The sequence below is a fragment of the Panthera pardus genome, unplaced genomic scaffold (genome assembly GCF_024362965.1).
Source record: "Panthera pardus isolate Hobbes unplaced genomic scaffold, ASM2436296v1 HiC_scaffold_2, whole genome shotgun sequence".
Classification (NCBI taxonomy): Eukaryota; Metazoa; Chordata; class Mammalia; order Carnivora; family Felidae; genus Panthera; species Panthera pardus.
Window position 1 is genome coordinate 62357676 of NW_026526765.1, and position 11874 is coordinate 62369549.

The window sequence follows — 11874 nt, forward strand, 5'->3', positions numbered from 1 at the left end:
TCACAACAATGTCAGTCTCCTCTCATTTTATAGGTGAGGGAACCAGGGTCCCTCCAAGGTGAAAGAAGGATTGGACCCTAGGTGGGCCCGTTCCAGAGCTAAGGCAAAATGTGCCTCTGAAAGATCTCACCCATTTCTACTAGGCCAGGGGACATTTTCATAGGTGCCATCAAGATTTCTTTTTAATAAAGGGGGGGAAAGGCCATACTAATCTAGACTTTGGGTTGTAAGAGACTGAAACTCAACTCAAGAAGGACATCTTGGGGCGCCTGGGTGGCTGAGTCGGTTGAGCGTCCAGCTTCGGCTCAGGTCACGATCTCACAGCTCGTGAGTTCAAGCCCCACGTCAGGCTCTGTGCTGACAGCTCAGAACCTGGAGCCTGCTTCAGATTCTGTGTCTCCCTCTCTCTCTCTGCCCCTAACCCACTTGTATCCTGTCTCTGTCTCTCTCAAAAATAAATAAACATTTTTTAAAAATTTTTTTAAAAAGGCATCTTAAGAAACAATTCACACAACTAAACAGGTCAACTTCTGGCTTCAGGAATGGCTGGATCTAGGTGTCCACATGATATCATCAGGCATCTGCCTCTGTCTCAGTTCTGCTTTCCTCTGAGTTGACATCACTCTCAGGCAGGCTCTTCCTTTGTGAACCAAGATGGTCTCCAGTGGCTCCTCACTCATATCATACCAGCTTAGTGACCCTTTAAAAACCTTTCAGGAAAAGTCCCAGGGTGTCTTTCTTTTGACCCCTTGAATCAAAAGCCCAACCCCTAAATCACTTTCTGTCACATATGCACGCTTGACACAAAACCAAGTATGACATGACCCTTGCCCTCAAAGACCAACCAATCCAGAGGGGAACACTCATAAACAGAGTGCTCAGACCCGTGTGGTTCTGAGGCTGCCAGGACAGATCAAATTCAAGACATAAAGGCTGTAGATCATTCAGGGATATAATTTAAGCATCCTTCTTTCTCCTGGCTGTTCAGGCTTTCACTGATGCCTGGGTCATGCTTCCTGGCACATCATATTTCTCTAAGGTTTCAATGTACGAAGCCTGTGCCCTGACCCTCACCACCACCTGACCGTTGCCATCCTGCTGCCTGAAGCACAGCCAGCCTCAGAGGAGTTCTGTACGGAGACTTTTCTTTCCCCCTTTCCCTGGGTTCCTGCAGACAAGCAATCCTCCACAGAGATAATATCATCTGATGAGCACATACTATGTGGTGAGGACTTCCATTACATCTCTGAATCCTCACGACAGCTCTTTGAAGTATCATTACTTCCATCTTGCAGGAGGGGAAACCAAGACTTCAGATTAGGCAACTTCATGCCATTCCATATGGCCTCTCAAACACAAAAGGATTTCGTCTCTTTCTTTTTGTTCTTAGTTCCCAGGATCGAGACCCAGTGGTTTCCAGGGACAAAGGGTCCCGGAACATAGGCACTGTGATTTCGTTGATCCCACAGACCGCCCGTGAGGTAGATATTATAGTCCCATTTTACAGACAAGAGGAAAGAGGCTCAGAGAGGGCAGTGACCTGCCCCAAATCACACAGGTGTGAGCTGTGGAGTCAGAATTTGACCAGGTCTGACGCTTTCCACAGCATCACTGTTTGTGGGTAAATTGTCAGAAGGAGGCTGTGGGGGGAAGGAGTAAGAGGAGGGGGAGGAGAAAAGAGATGAAAGGTTGGGAGGGGGGGAGGGAATCAGGCTGTGTGTCTAGAAGGACAAAGAGAGAAAGCCGCCCATCAGGGTCCTTGACTTACATAATGACCATTAGTCTAATTCTAGGGCCAGGGAATCTTCCCCTCTCCCTTCAGGCTCAATTCTCCTGGCTCTTGGAAACTGGTTTTGGCTCCCACACAAGGACGTGGAAAACATGACTATTCCAGGCATCCACAATAGGAACAGAGCCCCGACCTTGGCTGTTAAATGCACCCAGGGGAAGCTTCCAGAAGCCCAGGGGCTGCTACATCAATACAAAGTGCCTGGGGCAGCCTAGTCTTCTGTCCTCAGCCCTCTCCCCTCCTGGCTGGGGCCTGCCCAGGTGTAAACCTTTCTTCCTGGGTAGAGAGCCTCAGACTGCCCTCTCCTGCCTCTTCCCAGCTGCCAGGGGAAAGGCTTTAGCCATCCTCTGAGGAATCCAAAGGGCCTGCTTCGGAGCCCGCAGGACAGGCCTGAGTTCATGTCCACACTCTGCCCCAACAAGCAAGGCCACTTGGCCTCCCCAAGGGGCCTCCAGAGGTGCTGTTCATCCCAAAGCTTGTGTGGATGTGGCCCCTGGAGTTGTGCAATGAGGAGCTACCTCCCGTAGGTCTCACTTCCCTGCCTCTAGGTGGGGCCTGCAGGACTATCCCCTCAAGCCCGCAGAGGGAGGAAGAGCGGCTGATTGTGGCAGAAAGAAAATGTCCCCTGGGGACCTTCGCCCAGGGAGGCAGCATCCTGGCATCCCAGCTTGGAGCAGCTGTTTCCAGTGTGTTGGTGCCTAACAGGGAGGTGGGGTGGAAGTGAGGGGATGAGGTACAGCACAGAAGACAGACAAGCCTGGGGTCCAGGCCTGCCTCTTCCGTGGAATCACGAGCAAGTCACTGACCCTCTCTAAGCCTCAGTTTCTGGATCTCTGAGTTGAGAGGATCTCAGCCCCCTCGTGGCTTGTCAAGATGAACCAACTGAGTCAGAAAGTGACTGGCACTTAGGGGGTGCTCAGTAATGGTGGTTATTGTTGTTACCAGTGTTAGAGGCCATTTCGCTTCCTCATCCCATTACCCACCCCCACCCCGGCTGGGTGTTCCTTCAGGTCCTGTACTGCCTCAGGAGGTGGCCCCGCGACACTGTCAGCAGCATCTACAGGTGACCAGCACAGGGTCTACCAAATAGTAGAACCGCGGTATTTATATCCCCCGCCCCCAGGGTGCAATTTCTGGCGTTAGCACACCTCCTTCCCACAAGGAATGAAAGCAAGGGGCAATCAGATGGCGGGGGCTTGCCAGGCCCCTGAGCTTGCCCCGGCCCCTCGCCCCTTGCTTGTTTTGGCTCCCCATCAAGAATGCTGGCCCAGGCCTGGGAGGCTGACTGACCTCGGACTCCAGAGGGAAAGTCACACTTTTGCTCAACTCCCAGGAGCAGCCCTACATTCCAGGAGGGGCGTGGGAAGGGCCAGGCCTTGCCCTAGCTAAGCTGAGTGGGGAGCTGCCTGCAGCCTGGCCACGCTCATAGCCTCAGCACTGACCATGCCCACGTCCATACCCCCCAGGGGGATCTGCCCCACAAGGGAGGATTGGAGGAAGGGGGTGGGGCATAGAAGATGCCCCCTGCCACCCCAGGACAGAAATGTAAGAAATTTCCCGGTGCGATGTCTCTGGCCTTCCCCATCCACCCCGGTCTCCCTTACTAGCTAACGCTCTTCTCCCTTTTCTGGTGCCACCTCCCCCCACCCCCAACCTTCAAAAAAAAAAAAAAAAAAAAAAAGAACCCTCTCCATTATTCTGAGCAATTCTAATCTTCCTTCAGTTTCTGCCCTCTCTGAGAGATGGTCCCAGGTAGTCCCAGGGCCATCTAGATTTGACTCCAGGGCCATCCCTCCTGGCCAAGTCTTTCTTTCCACCCTGGGAGGGGTTCAGTTGGAGTTGTTCTTAACAGAGGCCAGGCTACTGAACAAGGCTTCCCTGAGGAGGTCACACGAGAACTGGGCCTTGGGGGGTGGATAGCAGTCGGCCAGCAGAGACCGGCCCAAGCACAGTCTGCAGAAGGGAGCTGCCCCAACACAGAGGATTCAGGGCAGTTGTGCTGGAAAAGCAGACCAGGGCCCCGGGCAGAGGTCCCCAGGAGACATTTTCCTTCTGCTACAACCAACCTCTTTTCCCCCAAGAGGTTCCCAGGACTCTGCTGGGTAGTGACCCCTAGGCAGGCTTACTCCGGAGCCCCAGATAGGGCACAGGGCAGTGGAGTTGCCTGGGCAGAGGGTCAGGAAGCAGGATGATCTTGTGAGGGCCCCATTCCGTTGGGACTAACATTTCCCTATTCTCACCTTAAGGCCCAAGTCCCCAGGTCCAGAGAAGAGGGCTCCCTGGGCTCCTCCTTGGGAGGGTCTGGCAGTTTCTTTGCAGAAGATGGAGCACTGTCGTCCTCTAGTGGTCTTGGGAGAGGGTGCAAAGACTTGAAGAGAAAGAAACTGCCAGACAGGCCGTCAAGGTTCAAGCGCTGGTTAAGCCTGCTGCCCTCACCCCACCTTTAGCAGATCCTTGAGATGTCACCAGATGACCTGAGAATCCAGACTCCTGCGAATGGCCTTGTGGATCCAGGTAAGCTTGAGGAGGACAAGCTAGGGTGACACTGCGGCCCGGCTGAGGTTACATCAGAGCCTGTGGTTGGGCTGAAGCTTTGGTGGGGATGGACTGGGGCTGGGACCCTGACAAGTTTCTCCCCCAGACCCTGCAGTCCTAGGAGGGTGCTAGCTGGCCCCTAACTCTGGTCCACATCTCAGGCCACTGAGCTGACTGGCCCAGTCTAAGCCCTACACAAAACCGTGTGTCAGGCACACTGAAATTAAACAAGTAGGGGGAAATGCAATAAAAAGGAACCCTCAAGACATTATGCTAAGTGAAATAAGCCAGTCACAAAAGACAACTACCATACGATTCCACTTACATGCAGTCTCTAGAGCAGTCAAATTCATAGAGAGAAAGGGGCGTCTGGGTGGCTCAGTCGGTTAAGCGGCCGACTTCGGCTCAGGTCATGATCTTGCGGTCCGTGAGTTCGAGCCCTGCGTCGGGCTCTGTGCTGACATCTCAGAGCCTGGAGCCTGTTTCGGATTCTGTGTCTCCCTCTCTCTGACCCTCCCCTGTTCATGCTCTGTCTCTCTCTGTCTCAAAAATAAATAAACGTTAAAAAAAAATTAAAAAAAAAAAAACAAATTCATAGAGAGAGAAAGCCAAATGGAAGCTACGGGGGGCCGAGGGAGGGGGCAGTTAGAGTTTAACGGGCACAGAGTTTCTGTCTGGGAAGATGAAAAATGTTCAGGAGATGGATGGTCATGATGGCTGCACAATGAAGATGTACTTCATGCCACAAACCTGTACAACTCAAAAATGGTTAATGCGTGTTTTACCATAATTTTTTTTTAATTGGAAAAAAATCCCCAAATATAGAAGAGGAATGGGAGTACTGCTAAAACTTCCTCTGTGGCCATCGGGGGGTGACTCCCATACACTTGTGTCCCAGTCTGCTGGGGCCACCATACAATACGACAGACTGGGGGGCTTAAACAACAGAAACGTATCCTCTCACAGTTCTGGAGGCTGCAAGTCCAAAGTTAGGGTGCTGGCAGGGCGGGTGGGTGGTGACTCTCTTCCTGCCTTGGCATCGTGTCCTGGTGTGGCCTTACCACCGTGCACACGCAGAGCGAGTGATCTCAGGTGTCTCTTCTTCTTGTGAGGACGGCAGTCCTACTTGATGAGCTCCCCCTTATGACCTCATTTAACCTAAATTATCTCCCCGAAGGCCCATTTCCAAATGCAGTCACACTAAGGGATCAGAATTTCAACATACGAATCCTGGAAATATCGTTATTATTGTTTAATGCAGGAAGGGGCTGGAGAGTGGGAAAAGAGATCTGACAAGGCAAGGTGGCCGTCTAGAGAGTTGGCCAAGGAGAGCCCAGTCCAGGGAGCAAGTTTATCTAACACCGCACGCTCTCTGCTTCACCAAACTTGCCACCAGGGAATGGGGCAGAAATGGATGTTGATGTTACAAGAGAGGGGCCAGGGTAAACCCAGGACAATGTGGGCACCCTGATCTAGACTGAGAGAATCAAGGGAAGTTTCTGGGAGGAGGCAACTCCTGAGGAGCATCTTGAAGGGGGAGTAGATGGTCTCTGGGTGGAGCAGAAAAAGAAAGGTTTTCTAGGTAGCTGGAACAGTGGGTGCAAAGGCCCTGAGGCAGCTTAATTCCGGCCTCGGTGACTCATTAGGCTAATAATAACAACAACAAAAAAAGTACATCAAGGAGCTGGTTTGGAGAGGATATATTCTCCACCTTGAGGATAGCTTTTGAATATTTCTTTTTAAATAATCCTTGCTATTTTTCCTTCTTCCTTTACATAAAATAGAAAACACCGAAGCCCTGATTCACCTGTTAAGCACCTCCCCAGAGTGGCAGTTGCAAAACTGATAAATTGCAAAACTGCCCAACTACTGCTAAGCAGTTAAATCAGATTAAATCAGGACAGTGAGTCTGCAAGGGCTGTTTATCATTCTCTACTGGTTTGCAAGGGAAAAGGGAGTTGTGTTCTGGGTGGGGGCTGAGATGTGGCCTCTGTTAACTCCATGACCCCAACAAAGTGATTGGCACTTGTTACCCTTGGTTTCTATAGTAACATAATAGTCATGCAATAGCCCCAAACCACCTAGACCTCTCACTGCAGGATCTGGGAAGAGTGAAACTATGAACCCCCCCCCCCCCCCCACCGGTGGCCTTCGAGAACCCACCCACCTCTGCTAGAGAGAACAGTAACCCTATCAGGCTCAGGCCACTCCTCCTTCATAGAGAAAAGAGAGAGGATATGTGGGTCCACCCCAATTCTGCCCCTCTGTTGTCCCCCTACAATTCCCACCCTCATCACTCCCACTCTGCACTTTGGGGCACTCTGTGCCCCAGCCAGAGTAAGCCACCTTTACAAAAGTGGAAGGCTCTTACTTAGGTTTTAAATATTAACTGAGTCTCCCTGACCCCTGGCACTTCCCTCCCTTACCTGGGACCTCTCCTCCCCTCCCCTCCGTACTCACTGGAAAGATGTCACAGGGCGAAAAGCAGATAGGGTGCAAGCAGTCAGCATGTAACAGATGCTCTAGGGCCAGTCTGGGTCACTGTGTGGACGGCTCCTGAGTCCTACGCCCACCCCGCATCCACATCTTGGCATGATACCAGCCCCTGCCACTTGGCCATGACTTTGGGGGAAAGGGATAGCACCCCAGTGGAATGGGGTCTCAAAACAGAAATGAAGTTGTGAGGAAAATAAGCTCATTTCATGCTCGCTTGGGTTTACGGATTGGGATTCATGCCCACTGTATACAAGCTTCCCTCCCCCACTGGAATGGTCCCCCCGCCCCCACTCCACGCACATCCACTCACACACATTGCACCTGGGTCATGCCTATTCGCCTGCTCTCCATTCAAACCTCACAGTTTCCACCTGACCTGCCCCAGAAAGCCTTCCCTGGCAGACCCCACCCCTCCCCCCTGCACTGCCAGGCTGGGTTAATCTGTACTAATTTGCTGACGTCTCTGCCTCCTTTGGTGAACCATTAGCTCCTCAAGGGCAGGGATGGGATCGAATCCACTCTCGTATCCCTGGTGCCCAGAGCGGTGCCCACCTCTTCATAGGCACCCCCAGATGTCTCTCCACTTAAAGACATGACTACCCGGTGGGTGAGGAAGACAGACGGGGCGAAGGGGTCCAAGAGGGAGTTATTTCTGATAGCTGCCGAGATTGGCTTCCCTCAGACTGGACCTGGTGGACCTTTATAAGGTTGATCACCCTCAAGAAACCGCATAGAATGTTGCTAAGCCTTCTGCCATCTCCACCTGAATCAGCAGCAGGGAAAAGAGATCTCTCCTTCCAGAGTGCACGGCCCTCCCTGTTTTCTACCTATGTTAACTCTTCATTCAATAAACTTTTACTGAGCCTCCACACGTCCCAGGTGTAAACGGCCCTTTACTTCCTTATGCTTTTCACGTCCATGATATTCCCTTTGATCCATTCCACTCTGGTTGCTGACTTCGGACAGTTATTATTTTTTCTGGTCTAGGCTTCATTCCCCTTCTTTTGGAAACAGCACCTCAATTTTCCTCGGGGGGAAAAAATCCTACCCAGTTCCACCCCTGTGGATCCTGCCAGCTGGTCTCATTCCCTTGGCTGCGAGCTGTGCACCCGGCCTGGCCAATCAGTGCTTCCCACCTCTCCTGACCTCCCCCCACCTCCTCCATCATCCACACAGCAGCTGCAGGGACTTTCTCGAAACATTAACCAAATTATAGAATCCCTCTGCTTAAAACCCTCCAGAGAGTCTGCCATCCAGCCCAAAGTTCCTCACCAGGGCCCGCAAGGCCTTGCCACGTCGAAGTTTCAGCGTAAATGTCACTTACTTAGAAATACCCTTCAAGACCACACTCTGCAGATGTCTGTTTCAGCACATGTTGCTCAGAGCATTTATCACCTTTTGTCGGTTTGCTTTCTCTCTCACCCCATTGGATGCTGGGCGGAAGCAGAGACGGGTCTACCGTCCTCACTTTTTATCCCCAGCACCTGGCACACAGTAAGAGCTCAATCGATCTTTGGAGAAGCTGTGGGCAATGACCTGGGGCTGGGGAGAGGCCAGGCAGATGTGCCCGGCCACCGCAGGGGTCCAGGGCAAAAATGGCGGTGGTCTGCACTCCAGAGGTTGGCAGGCCAGATTTGGCCCATGGGTCACAGTTGGTGGCCCCCTGCCCCACCATGCTGTGGGTGGATCGGCCAAAAAGGAAGACGTCAATGATGTTGAATGGAGGAAAAATCAAATAAGCAAGACTCCCGAGAAAGCCAGAGGGGATCCAGAGCCCAAAAGGCAAGGCGGCCGTGGTGGGGAGAAGGACATCTACTGTGTGGCAGGAGCGAGAAGGTGTCTACGATGAGGGAAGGTGGTAGGTTTGGTGGTGGGAATGTGTGCTTTGCCCCTAGAGACCTCTTTTACTCCACGAAGAATGAGCTGAGATCATCAGCTGCGAGGAAAGAAGTCGGGCTTGAGAAAAGACAGCTAGGAGGAAACTGTGTTCTCAGAACTGGACAGAAAACCTAGAGAACCACGGGAGGATTGCAAGGCAGCAGTGTCTGAGGACAACAGGGTCCCTACAGTGCAGTGGGGTCAGGCGGCTGAGGGGCAGAGGAAGAGAAGGGAGGTGGGGGGTGGTGACGCTCAGGGCCTGGGTGAGCCACTCCCGCGAGCCTCCAAGTCCCCCCACGTGAGGTCCCGTCTTCTGTGAATTAGGGGGCATCCAGGGGAGTGGCAGATGGCAGCCGTGAGGTGGGAGAGACGGCAGTGTAGCCAGATGACAGAATCTCAAGGAGAGGGGGGCACCTGCTGGGAATCTACAGATCCATCCCATCCCTGGCCCCCCGGGAACCCGGTGGAAGTGTGGAAAAGTAGGAGCGTGTCCTCAGGGGCATCCCGGCTCCAGTGCAGGGAGAAGAGGAAGCAACTGCTCAGAGCAGCAGCCCCTGATCTCAGATAGAACAGAACGGGGGCTGGGAGGTGCGTGAGTGTGCACGTGAGTGCCTGTGTCCAGCGTGAGTGCAGGAGCGTATGTGAAAGGGCATTAGTGTGAGCATGTGCGAATATGTGGGGGGGTGAGTGTGAGTGTGCAACTATGTGGGTGGGAGTGATGTGCGTGTGTATGGGTGGTGTAAGGATGTGCTGAGTGCGGGCACGAAAGTGCGTGTGCATGTTAGTGTGCGAGTGCGTTTGAATATATGGGTAGCTGAGTGTCCCTGCGTGTGAGCGTGAATGTGTTTGTGGGCGTGAGGTTCTGGGAGTGTTGAGTATGTGAATGTGGGTGGGTGAGTGTGAGGTGTGCAAGAGAGGGTTGGTGTGTGGGTGGGTGAGTGGAGGCGGGAGTGTGTGTTGTGCGAGCGACAGGGGGCAGGGAGGGAAGGAGAGAGAAGAGGGGGGTGGGCAGGATCGGGCCAGCTGAGGGGTTTTACTGGTGCTACAGGCCCCAGTGAAAGTCTGGAAGCAGAAGGAAGGCCCGGAAGGCTGGGAGGGAGGGCTGGGAAGCATGGCGGGATCACCGAAGGTCTGACAGGGAGATGGGCGGTCACCCTGCTCAGCTCCTGTGGCCCTGAGGCTCCCTCAGCTGAGTGGTGGCCTCTAGGCCAATTGCTACCCAGGGTTCATACCACGTTTTGCCGTTTTCTGAATTGCTACCATGTATTTTTATCAGCAATTCTAAGAATGGAACAGTATTCCGTTGATTGGATGATCCACAATTTATTCACCTCCCCCCCCCCTTTTTTTTTATTTTAGAGAGAGCACAAATGAAGAAGAGTGGCAGAGGAAGGGAGAGAGAGAATCCCAAGCAGGCTCCACACTCAGCACAGAGCCCACCGCGGGGTTCGATCCCATGACCCCAGGATCATGACCTGAGCAGATATCAAGGAGTTGGAAGCTTAACTGACTGAGCCACCCAGGCGCCTCCATCGTTCCCTTATTAATAAACATGTTAATTGTATGCAAAATTTCCCAGTTATTAACAGCACTATCATGCAATCCTTGAAGCTCTTTTTGCTCATCTCACAATTTCTATAGAAGAAATTCCTTAAAGAGGAAAGTTAAGTCAAAAAATATGCAAAGATCTAAGGCTTTAGACTTCTGCTGCCAAACGGCTCTCCAAAAACACTGAAACAATTTACAACTTCCCCAGCAACGTGGGAATATCTACTTCCCTATAACCTAACCCTGGGTATGATTTACTTTTCATCTTCAATCCGTGGGATACTTAAAATATAAGGCATCTCACTGATGTCGCAATTACCGTTTCTTATTATTGGCAACCACTACATTTTATTGTTTGAGTATTGCCTATCTTATTGTGAATTGCTTTTCCTTGTCCTTTGCTGATTTTTTGACAGGAGTTATTGCCACATCGTAAGAATGCTAGTAAAAATGACAATCTTTTGTTGGCCAGATATGTTGAAAATATTTCTCCTACTTTATGATTTGACTTTCAATTTTATTTGGATGTTTCATAGGTAAAGAGAAAAATTATAATTTGTTAGCCAAAGCTATCAATCCTTTCCTTTGTTTTTTTGCCTTTGGTGTGAATCTTTAAAATAACTTTTCAATCCAAAGATTATATAAGTGTCCACCTGTTATTTTCTAGGACATTTATGTGGTTGTAACAAACATTTGGGTAATAGAGTCATCTAGAATTTATTTCGCTTAAACTCTTGAAGTACACGTCTCGGGGTGCCTGGGTGGCTCAGTCGGTTAAGCGTCTGACTTGGGCTCAGGTCATGATCTCGTGGTTTGTGAGTTTGAGCCCAGCACCTGGCTCTGTGCTGACAGCTCGGAGCCTGGAGCCTGCTTCAGATTCTGTGTCTCCCCCTCTCTCTGCTCCTCCCCTGCTCACGCTCTGTGTCTCTCTATCTCTCAATAATAAATAAACGTTACAAAAAAAAAAAAAAACTCTTGAAGTACACATCTCACTTTACCTTTCAAGGTGATTGTTACACGCCCCCCTCCCCAATGCTCCCTCTGCTGCCTGTCACCACTTGCCCAGTAACCATTTACTGAGCACTTACTGTATACCATCCCCATTCTTGCTTCTGCTTGGGAGTTATCTGGGAACCTGCCTGGGGGGCCCCAGGAAGGCAGAATCTCCATTTATGGACCTCAAGTTACCTTAGTTTCTTCTCTAAAGGCTCTCTCTCCAAACACAGTCCCATTCTGAGGTACTCAGGGTTAGGACTCCCCCTATGAATCTGTGAGAGAGGGGCACAGTTCAGCACATACATGAGATCTGTTCTCGAAAAGGAGAGAATACTGAGAAAAGTGGAAGCAATGTTCAAAGGGATGGTGGCTAAAAATGTTACAAAGGTTATGAAAGACCTCCAGACACAGTTTTAAGAAATGCTAACAACCTCCAAGCTAACCAAATCCAAATAAAAACTCACCGAGCACACTGTAGAAAAATAACCCGAAGGGGCGCCTGGGTGGCTCAGTCGGTTAGGCGTCCAACTTCGGCTGGGGTCATAATCTTACGGTTTGTGAGTTCGAGCCCCGCATCAGACTCTGTGCTGACAGCTCAGAGTCTGGAGCCTGCCTTAGTTTCTGTGTCTCCC

At 51.3% G+C, this 11874-nt stretch overlaps 1 long non-coding RNA gene across 1 annotated transcript; it reads left to right on the forward strand.

Moving 5' to 3' along the window:
- The first annotated feature begins 3850 nt into the window (after positions 1-3850).
- On the forward strand, positions 3851-10818 carry LOC128778266 (uncharacterized). Its single transcript, XR_008423750.1, has 2 exons — positions 3851-4303; positions 10058-10818. It is a non-coding gene; the product is annotated as an uncharacterized LOC128778266 (long non-coding RNA).
- The last annotated feature ends 1056 nt before the right edge of the window (positions 10819-11874 follow it).